This window comes from Ips typographus, linkage group LG7 (assembly GCF_016097725.1).
Source record: "Ips typographus isolate SLU linkage group LG7, UJ_Ityp_2.0, whole genome shotgun sequence".
Taxonomy (NCBI): domain Eukaryota; kingdom Metazoa; phylum Arthropoda; class Insecta; order Coleoptera; family Curculionidae; genus Ips; species Ips typographus.
In genome coordinates this window covers 9,334,534-9,346,404 of record NC_138428.1, presented here as the reverse complement: position 1 = coordinate 9,346,404, position 11,871 = coordinate 9,334,534, and positions in this window count along the sequence as shown.

The window sequence follows — 11,871 nt, the reverse complement described above, 5'->3', positions numbered from 1 at the left end:
TGCGGCAGTCGATCTCGGGATGGCTATGTTAGAGATACCGTTCCGTACTGTCCATTCTTTTAATTTAGTGCAGCAGTTTTTGAGTGTCTGGGCGGGCGTGCATTCGCCAATATTTCCTATTATTGCCATCTGTAAGACGTGCCTGTTTCCTTTTTGAAAGCTGGTCGTACTGCCTAAGCTTATTTTGCCTGTTTCTTTTTCCGCTAGGTAATTTCTAATGGCTTTTCCAACTCCTCTGTCTTTGCTTGGCGCTGTGGAGCACGTAAAGGTCCATGCAATGTTGCTCGGCAAGCTGAAAATTGATCCGGGCATTTCTCGGAAAACTTCTCTCCAGCTTCGTATGCTGCTTTCCTGTCTTGGCTCTAATTTAAGATTGTGGGTGCTTTTTATATTCTGTCTTAGTGGTATAATCATGTTTTGTGCCAAGCTGAGCGTGTTCATTATTAAACATATGGAGGCCTTCATTTCCCTTAAAAATTCCATCCCTAATATCAAAGGTTGGGGTGGGCCTGTCAATACTGTCGCTTTCACTTTCAATTTTCTTACTTTGTTGCCCCTACGTTCAAGAGATGCCCATGTCTCTCCTAGACTAGCTATTCTTTGTCCTCCTGCTGTGAGTAGTAGGGTAGGGTGTTGGCCAAGCTTGTACACCCCCTCTGTGAGGTGGTGGCTTATTATGTTTAACTCTGCACCTGTGTCGATAATTACTGGTACATAGTAACCGTTCACCACCGCGTTGATGTGTAGAATTTTGCAGCACGTTGGGCCCTGAGTGGAGAGGGTGACAGGGCTTAGTTTTGCCACCCCCTGGCGTTTGGGTACTGCTGCCTGCTTCTGCAGACTGCAGCAAAGTGCCCTGGTTTCCCGCAGTAATAGCACGCGGGTTTATTGTCTCTAGTTCTTGTGGAGACGTAGTGCCTTTCTGGCGGGGGCGTGCGCCTTGTATCGTACGTCCTTCTGGGTGGTGGCGGGGTTCTTTCTCGATAGGGGCGGTTCACTTCGTAGCTTGACTGTTGCCTGGGAGCTGAATTGTACTCGAATTGGCGCTGGGGTCTAAATGCTGGTGGTGGGGTGGTTTCTACAGGAGCGTTATCCATTGTAATGCACAGCATTTTTATTTCATCCAAGTTTCGAGGGGCCCGGTTGGGAAAATGCGTGAGCCAGTAGTATCTTGCTCTGGATTCGTCTCTTAGGCCGTTGTGAAAAATTTCTTGGAACTCGTCAAGGTCGACCACTTGCTTGTACTCTTCGTATAGAACCCTTAGGTCGTAAAAGTAGTTTTTTGTTGGTTCCAGGGACCCTTGTTTCCTTTCCCGCACTTTTGAGAGTAGCCGTGAATTGATGTCGCCGTCACTAAACTCGATTTTAAAGGTCTGGCAGATATGGTGCCAATTACTGTCGGGGTAAGTTTCTTTATATTCCCTGTACCATATGTTTGCAGCCCCCTGTAAGAAGGAGTGAAAGTACAGTATTTTTAAGGCATCATTCCAGTTGTTAGCCACCGCTATTCGCTCGCAGGTAGCTATAAATACTGGTGCTGAGTCTGTACAGGGGTTGAAAGTTGGGGGGCTGATGAACTGGGGTAGTGCGGGTGTTTTTTCTCCTGTCTCTACAGTGGAGATTGTAACGTCTGCCATGGCGTTGGTGCCTATTATCACTTTCTTTCTGCTTTCTAATCTCTCTGATTGTGCTTGTGCTAGCGGGGGTGAGTTTTTCTCTCTTATTGTTACGTCGAGTTCGCTTTCTGTATCCTCGTTGTCCCCTGTATCCTGGCTGTCTGGCTTTATTGACCTCAGGTTGTATTTCCCTCTATTCATTCCTTTTTTTTCCCCTTCGCCTTCAGTGGCTTGGGTTGCGAGGGTGTGTCTACCAATATGGAGATTACTAGACGGGGATTGAATGGAGCGCCTCCACCATGTCACGTTTAGGGGTGCGTAGTGAGGGATGGTAGAGAAACAACCTAGGTCACAGGCAAGCCTCGTTTATTATAAAACAATGTAAACTATACACTTAAGAGGGGTTATTCTTACCCCCAGAATAAAAGGGCCAACACGGCCGTAACTGTCGTAGAGCGCATGTGAGTTCGGGAGAGACGAGTGGGGGTTTTAGTCCTTCAGCTACACCGTAAAGGGGCACTTGTACGTGTTCTTGTACGATGTGACCAAAAGACCAAGTGAACAACTGGGGTTAAGGGTTCTAACGGTCACTTCAAGTTGCGAGAGAACCCTTCTCTTATCAGCCTGGGATCCTAAGAGGGTAGCGAGCCGTCCCACCACTTCAAGTTAGAGACTGTTGCTCGCCGACCGACCCGGAGACCAGTGACTTTAGATGGCCAGCCTTGCTGAATAAATACTCGTCGATTGACCCAGATTCCTACTAGACTTGCTGACATACGCGATTATTCGGTGTATAGTACGATAGGTATGTAAATGTTGGAATCTGCGACAATATACTTACTAACTGTCACTCACCTTAGATAGTCAGAATTAAGAGTTTATCCAATTGGGATTGTTTAAGACAGAAGTAACCTTTTGATAGCCGAACGTATGCATACGGAAGGACATGGGTATCAGTTGGACGTCAGTAACTTAGTAGTAGTCTGATTGACTGACTGAAAATTAAACTGTAGACTTTGCGCTGGATTACAGATAGTATATTGTCTATAGATAGTGTATGTGTGGAGTATATTGATAGTATGTGTAACAAGTTAAACGAGACGTGCGTTTATTACTTTGATAAACGCCTTTACCGAGATCTTGTTTCAGAGGTAGAATCAAACCACATGGTAGAAAAATATAATTTAATAACTAAACAACAGTTAAAACTAATCGACAAAATGGTTAGTTAATCAACTTAGCGAATCGGAATAAAACTAAAATTCAAACATAATTCCCAAAGTAACACTTCAAACAGTACCTTTTACATGCACGAAATATGACAACAATTAAATCATACTTACATTTGTTGGTTTGGCACTCGCGATTTTTTATAATTTAGGAAATGGTTTACTATTTAATTAATTTACGAACCCGGTGCGGGTTGCAGAATTCGGGACGACTGGGATTTTGGATTTTGAGTTGCACATACTAGGCATTTACTTAATATTTTACCGGTAGATACCTGTTTAACTTAGAGCGTTCGAAAATTGTTTTTGTTAACTACTATTGCCGTTCTGAAATTTTGCCCATATACCGAATATATATACCCGGTTTATGATTTATTGATCGAGAAGTTCCGCCGGTAAATTAAGAAAAAAATGACTTTTGACAGGTTTTCCGTTAAAATTTAGAATCATAACCTCAAAAATTAGTTTATGCTTGACGATTTGTCGGTTTGTCCGTTTGTTCCTCAGTTTAGCTAACTTATGAGATTGACCTGTTAAATTAAAATGGATATTGGAATATGTTCTGTTTGCGAGGTGGAGGGAGAGTATGCGGATATTATAAAACATTTTTAACACATTTAACATCTGGATGATCAGGAACAAGAAACCCAGAGTTTCCAAGAACAAGATGAAACTGAAGATGAAAATGACACAATGGCAGATAAGCTAATGGCAACTTTACAGATATCAGCATCAGCACAAAACATAAATTAAAACACGTTGACTTTTTAGGAAGTACGAACGAAAGTTTGAAGTGATGTGATCGAACTATCAAACTGTTGTTGGTTTGTTTTAAAAATAAAAAGAGATTTTTTAATACTGGTAAGAAGACAAATAAAGCCATATGGCAAATGATAGCCCAAGAAGTTAATGAAAGTGGATATAATTTTACTGGAGAGCAGTTTGATTTAAAATTTCGCAATTTTAAGAAAACTTATTAAAGAATTGTGGACAATAATAACAAAACTGGCAGGGGTACCAAAACATGGCCATATTTTCAACAGTTCAATAGACTCTTTGGCAAAGATCCTAAGGTACAACCTGTAGCAATTGTTGGTAACCGTGAAGTTAAAAAACAATACCGTCACGTGGATCCTTTAGTTGTAGAAGAAGTTACTGATGTCAGTAAACGAATTAGGTATAACAATAAAAAAAACCAACTAAATGAAATAATAATATAAAAAACATTATACACTTCCTGATGTAAGATAGAATATTTTAATTTCTAAGCAATAGTAATGTTATGTAGAGGTAGTTCTTAAAACTAAAACTATTTCTATTTTTGTAGTCACCAAGAACTGTTAATGCTGATACACCCACAAGCGAGATAAAGAGGAAGAGAGAAAATTAAGTAGAGCCAGAATGGGTTAAGTTGTTACGAAAGATGCAGCTGAACGGCATGCAGAAAAAATGGCAGTTTTTAGAGAATTAATAGAAGTTTTGAAACAATAAATATTTAAAAGAACAAAAACCAAAATAGATATTTGAAAGAAATTTTATTGGGATTTTTCTCATCTATTCCTTTTTTTAAATTACCATAATACTTAATCTTTAAAAAGTAGTCTAGCTGTTTTATATCTTTTCTCTAAGCCGCAGTTGTCTTTTCCAGAGTAAAGTGACTCTGCTAGATCGCCAGCTGCATCAACATCTTCTTCAATACTATCCCCTCTTTGCATACAAATGTTATGTAATACACAACAAGCCACAATTAGTGTTGGGATAAGTTCAGTTCTGTATATGTTAACATGCTTCAAAATTCTGAATCTTCCTTTCAGCAATCCAAATGCCTGTTAAATATAGACATGTGTAGAAGAATGTTTAAAATTGAACTGCCTTTGAACTCTTGTCAAATGACCATTATCTCTATAGGGCGTTATAACATAGGTTGTATTTTTATAAGCAGAATCTGCAAAAATATATCATATGGGAAGAGTTGCGCTACATTTTCCTCTACTGCTTGGCTCAGTGACGAGTTTCGAAAAACTCTGGCGTCATGGAGGCTTCCTGGATAACCTACATTTACAATAAAGTCTTATTAAACCATAAATAATATAACAGTGGCCACTAGGCTTTACTTCAATTCACGCTCTGAAAACAGTAAAAAAACAGTATTTTATTATTATTAAACAGATTCATAGAATTCAGTCAAACAGAATTATTAAAATTAGCTTGAAATTTAGGCTGATATATGTTAGGCAATGTATGCACCAAGAACAGACAGGTAAAAAGTTAAATTTTCTCACGTCTCTAAACATATAATTGGAGGCACATACTGCTTGTAATATAATAGAATAAAATGTCTTTCTGTTGCAATATGACATTTGTTGTTTTTGTGGAGGAGTTAGTGGAATATGGCTCCCATCAATAGCACCTATTGTTTTTGAAAATCCTTGTCCTGCAGGCCACTTAATGTAGTTCGGTAACAATTTCAACAATAATGATGTAATTTTATGGACATAACTCCATGCTGTTGACTTGGAGACATCAAATTTTTCAGAAGTACTTCTGAAATGCAAAGAGGAAATGTAGACGATTGATGTTTTTACTTCTTGTATTTTGAATTGAAACTCCTGCGTCTAGCAAACTGTATTAATATATTAATGATTTTAAACCATAGCTTTACTAACACTTATTTATTTTACAAACTACAAACCCCGTTTTTTGGGGTAAAAAAGACCAGTTAAAATTAACCATGTGAGAGTTCACTAAAGGTCAGAATGTAAGTCATTGTTATGAAATTTTGTTAGGCTACGTCTAGTCTGCGCGTTCCGTTCTGGACACTGGGCTGCGTTCCGAAATTAATTCGCGGAAGACTACCGATAAAGGTTAGGTCCTTAACATAGTCCCCCCTTGAAAGACTAAATGTCTTTCAACGTACTCATACCATAACTTAGTTAGAAATCAGGCTCTGACTGCTGAGAGTCAGAGTAATAAATTATAAAAAGTGGGCAAATTTTCGTCACCGGACGCCTTATTGCACTTTCCGCGCACTGTACGGTCACAACACGCACGATGCTGTCCTTCCCAGGATGGACTTCGAGAACACGTCCCAACCTCCAAGCTAAAGGTGGAAGATTGTCTTCTTTGACGATTACCATCATTCCAAACTGTACTGTCGATGAGGAATTCTCCTTCCACTTACTTCTCATTCGAAGCTCCAAAATGTAATCATTTAACCAGCGAGTCCAAAACAACTGGTGTAGCCTCTGAAGTCGCTTGTAAGCGATTGTAAGGTTGATCTCTTAAATGCTCTTCCGGGATAGCCTCAGATGGTCGTCCGATCAGGAAGTGAGAAGGAGTTAGTGGATTTAGGTCAGTAGGATCGGGGGAAAGAAGATGTAGCGGGCGAGAGTTAAGAACAGATTCTATCTGAATCACAACTGTAGCGAGATCCTCGTATGACAAAACTTGAGAACCAATTACCTTACGTAAATGTACTTTAAAGGATTTTACCCCTGCCTCCCAAAACCCTCCGAAGTGAGGAGCGCGAGGAGGAATGAATTTCCAGGTTATTCCCAAGTTATGGATAGCATTGATAATATTATTTTGATTTTTCTCATTTGAAATGAATTTTGACAAATCTGAGAGTTTAGTTCGAGCACCGACAAAGTTAGTTCCGTTATCGGATGATACAAGTCTAGGTTTACCTCTACGGGCGATAAAACGGTTAAAGGCTTGTAAGAATTTTATCAGCTGAAAGATCTGTCACAAGATCAATATGGATAGCCTTTGTCAAAAAACAAATAAATATCGCTGCATAACATTTGACTTCTTTAAAGGGTTTTGATCTTCTGTCACGGACGACAAAAGGACCAGCATAATCGACGCCGGTATGTTCAAATGGAAACTTAGCCTTGAACCTATGAGCAGGTAAGGATCCCATTAAAAACTGACACTTATTTGGTTTTACTCGTCTGCATTTTACACAAGAGTGTACAATTTGTCTGACTATATTGCGGGTGCCAATAGGCCAATAATGTTGACGTAACGAAGAAAGAAGATGTTGAGGTCCGCAATGTAGGAGTTTTTTTATGATGATAAAAAAACTGCTTATCAATTTGGGGATGGTGATTAGGTAAAATTATTGGGTGAATTTTGTCGTGAGAAAATTCTGAGTTTTGGAGACGACCACCCACTCTGATTAGATCGTTTTCCAAATAAGGATTCAAAGCTAGAATTTTACTCTTTTTTGATATATTTACGTTTTGTTGAAGAGCACTAAATTCATGAGAAAAAACTTGTCTTTGGGCTAAACTTATCAACTTATAAGTGGCTGTTTGGAGTTCAAGTACTGTTAAACATCCAGAACGGCGCTTATCTTTAGAAGACTTAGAGTTTGCGCTAAAACGTAACACGTAAGCACCAAGCGACAACTCGTTGTAAAGTTGTAAAATTTGAGAATGTACTAAAAATATCGAAATTACTGGTGCTTGCAGTCAGCACGGTGGCGATTTTACGATGTTCAGGATATTGGTTCAAATTCTTAGGCCTGTCATAGTCTTTATGAGAAGCAGGTAGATTAAAGTCAAATAACCAAGCAGGGCCGTGCCACCACAAATTGGAATGAATTAGAACTTCGGGTGTAGTGCCTCTTGACACCAAGTCAGCTGAATTTTCCGCTGAAACGACATGAAACCAATCTAGAGGTTGCTACTAAGCTACTAATCATTTTCAGAGCTCACCAAGACAGCCACCGCGGGGTGCGGGAAATCAAAGGAACAGGCAGGGAAGCCAGAGACATCCAGCGGTATGTTTTGTGTGTGGAGGACCACACATGGCTCGCGAGTGCCGGCAAACGCCGAGAGCAATCATGCCCCCGCCCCCACTACAGGTGAACGCTCTGAGGGAAGAAGCGAGCGCGCAACCCCGAGGCCAATGAGCCCAAAGTCCAAAAAACGGACAAAGGGCCGGCGACGCGAGAAACCCGTCGGCCCGAAGCCCCCAAACCCAGCAATAAACACCGTTTATTGCGGGGCGGCCGACATGGACCAAGGTCGCCCCACCATCCTTGTGTTGCTACCGGATAGGGGGGTAGCAACCGCACTGCTGGATACAGGGTCCGATATTAATTTGGTGGCTCAAGAACTGCTGGACGCAGAAGACGAGATTCGTCCAACTGAGACCACCATTACTCTAGCATCGGCCGACCACACGGCCCAGATCATCGGCATCGTGACCCTGACCATAGTGATCAAGGGGGAAACCTTCATAGATACTTTCCACGTCCTACCCAGGCTACGACATAATCTAATCATTGGGAATGCGTTCTTCAAGAAACACAGAGCCTCCCTGTGTTACTCCCGAAGATGCATTAGTATGGGGACCAAGAGACGGATCATTGCATACTGGAACCAGGTGCAGCGGCCCCAACTAGACGACGTGCATCTTCCCCAATTCGAAGAGGATATTCCTGATAAAATCAATTCATCATACAATAATTAATTTATCAGGAATTTGAAGACCTCTTCCAGGTCGGACTCCGACAGTCCAAGACCATCAGCACTCTACACCGCATTCCCTTGAAGAAGGATAAGGTAATCCATCGAAGAGCCTATCCGATGCCCCCCTCGAAAAACAGATCCTCCACGAGCAGATCCAGGAAATGCTGAGGGCTGGAGTGATTGAACCCTCCACCTCACCCTACAGTAGCCCCCCTGTGCTGGTAATGCGTCCAGACAAGAAGCCACGGTTCTGCGTAGATTACCGTGAGCTAAATGAGATCACAGAGGACGAAGCCACTGCGCTGCCCAAAATCTCGGACGCATTAAGAGGATTAGCAGCCGCTACTATCTTCACCGTGCTGGACCTGAAAAGCGGGTATTGGCAAATACCGCTGGCCCCCGAAGACGCTGAGAAAACAGCCTTCACAACCCCCGATGGTACAGCGTACCAATTTAGAGTCATGCCCTTTGGACTCAAGAACGCCCCAGGAACGTTCCAAAGGCTCATGGCTGGAGAAGTCCTAACCGGTTTACTACATAGATGTTGCTGCGTCTACTTAGACGACGTCATCATCTACAGTCGTTCCATGGAAGAACACGCCAGGCATACGCACCTAGTGTTGGAACGACTGAGAGAACATGAACTGCGCATTTCCGCGGAGAAATGCCAGATTGCGAAAACCGGCCTGGACTACCTGGGTTTTACACTAGATGGAGGACTAGTGAAATCGCAGGAAAAACACCTACAGCAAGTAGAAGGATTCGCCTCCCCAAAGAACCGACGACAGCTCCAAGGATTCCTAGGGACATGTGGATGGCTCAGGGAACACGTACCCCGGTACAGTGAGATTACCGCTCCACTAACGGAACTCCTTAAAGCACCAGCAAAGAGTTGGAAATGGGGACAGGCGGAATCAAAAGGGTTCGAGGCAACCAAACGTGCAGTCGCTGAAAGCAAACCGCTTCATCGACCGGACTTTGCAAAACAGTTTCTACTGCAACTGATGCCTCCATGGAAGGAATGGCTGCAGTACTCTACCAAGAGGATGGAGATGATAGGAAAATCATCTCCTACGCATCAGCAAAGTTTAAGCCAGCAGAGAGAAGGCTGCACGTTAACGAACAAGAGTGTCTGGCACTGGTATGGGCCGTCGGGCATTACCGACCCTACCTAGAGGAGCAGCCATTCAAAGTCAGGACCGACAGCAGATGCTTAACCTGGCTAGGAAAATTCAAAGACAGCCGAGCAAAGCTCACCAGATGGGCGCTCTTGCTACAAGAATTTTCCTTCACCCTGGAGCACGTGAAAGGGAAAGATAACCAGCTGCCAGACCTGCTCAGTCGCCTACCGGAGGAGGCAGACTACGAGCCCGAACCCGACAACGAGCGTTTGTTACCGCCCAGTGGACCTGAGGTAGAGGAAGAAGAACCTGCCACCTGTTATGCGGAGATGAACTCGGAGGAGGTCACAGTGTCAGGTGTGGCCCTCGACGAGCTTTATGAGAAGGTGGCCAGGGCGCAACTGAGAAGCGACTTCTATCCTACTACGGTCAGGATTATACAAGCGCTCAAACAAGCACCGGAACTGGGACCAGTCCAGGAACGCATGCTACGGGAGTTTGAAGCCATAGACGGGTTGCTGTGGAGAAGAAGCCCAGCAGGCGATCGATTGGCTCTCCCGAAGTCAATGGTCCCTGCTGTGATCCACAGATTCCATGACGAAGATGACCTTGCGCATCCCGGCACTGCAGAAACCATAAGAAGAATTTCAGACAAATTCTTCTTTGGACACATGGGCCCGACCGTCAAAAACTACGTAAGGAAGTGCGTAGTTTGCGGAATTGCGAAAACCCAGCAACGACAACGGAATGCCCCCCAGAGATCGCGATCTCCCAAATACCCTTGGGAGATGATTTCCATAGACGTCCTAGGACCTTACCCAGAAGCGGTAAGGACTAAGAATAGGTTTATCCTAGTAGTGGAGGACGTCTTCACCAAATGGGTAGAGGCATTCAGTGGTGATAAATTTGAGGCCAAGGATTCAGCCAGGATCCTCGAGACGGAGATATTACGGAGACGGAGACGGAGACGGAGAACCCCCAAATATCTCGTTTCAGACAACGGCCCAATTTTTATCAGCAACAGAATCGAGAGAATGTGCGAGAGGTTTGGGATCACCCAACTACATTCAGCTGTCTGGCACCAGAGAGCCAATCCGGTAGAACGGAGGTGCCAGGAGCTCAAGAAAGTCCTCCGTGTCCTACTGGTGGGCAAGGAGCCTAACCAGTGGGAAAAACAGTTGATCCCAGCCGTGCAAGTACTAAGGAGCCGCCTAAACCGAGCCACAGGTTATTCCCCCGGGTCCTTAGTACTAGGATATGAACTCCCGATGCCTGGAGAATGGAAGAGCCAATGGACCAGGTATCGAAGACCTCATCGCACCCCGAATCAACGCCGAAGGCGCAACCGAAAAGTTATTGCGAGGCAATTGAACTTTCAAAACAAGGAATTCCCCAGACGGAAAGAAGCCCCACCGATAAGGTTCACTCTACGCCAAAGGGTCAATTTGAAGAACCGAGCGCCAGGCGTGCTGGTAAATCCCTGGGTAGGACCCGGAGTGGTTACTAGGATCGTCTCTGACACCACCTACGAAGTAGAGTTCGAGGGACATGCATACGTGCATCACCTAGATGACTTGCGACCAGCCCCGGAGGGTAATATCGTAGAATACGATCCGGTCGAGAAAGTGCCCGTGCCAGAGAGCGAGTCCAGTGAAGAGGACAGGGAATTCGAGGAACCAGAAGACCTCCGACGAATCGCCGACTCTAACGAGGAGTTAGACACCGGAGATGAGGCAATTCCTCAAGAAAACCCTGTAGCAACCGTAAACGCCGCCGTGATCGACCGATCTGAAAGCTGGAACTGGCAGAAGCCCAGTACGCTGAAAAATACCTGCTTGGAAGCGCAGAGATTGGCAGATCGGATCAATCAAGAGATGCGGCAAGAAGAGGCGGTTTACGGACTCTACGATGAGCTAGTAACCAAGCTAGCCATCCATCTAGATAGTTTTGAACTGAAGGGAAGTTCAATACTAAGGGCAGCAAGGAAGCAAGCCATAGGCCGACTAGAACTGGCTCTAGTCGGGCTAAGAAGCAGAGCCAACCCCCAGTAAACACCAAGAAACCGCCCAGAGGGAAGATCCTGTATCCTTTTTGTCATTCCTCAGGCCCGAGGAAGAAGAAAGGATCCCCCCGTGTATATAATACATTCTTTTACAGGAAAAGGTCCCCCCGTGTATAATATTTTTCTCTTTCAGGACAAAGGATCACCGTGTGTACCAACATATCCCCTTGTAAATAGATATCCTTGTGTCCTGTGACCATCTTTCCCTCATTTTCCCGGCGGAACCCCTTGGTACTCGGATTCGGTAAGAAAAACCACGACAGAAAAGTCGTAGTCACTTCTTTCAGTCATAAGTTTTTCTTTGCGATCCTCCGTTCTTGGTCGGGGGGTGTCGTGGATTCACAAAATCTACGATGCCATGGC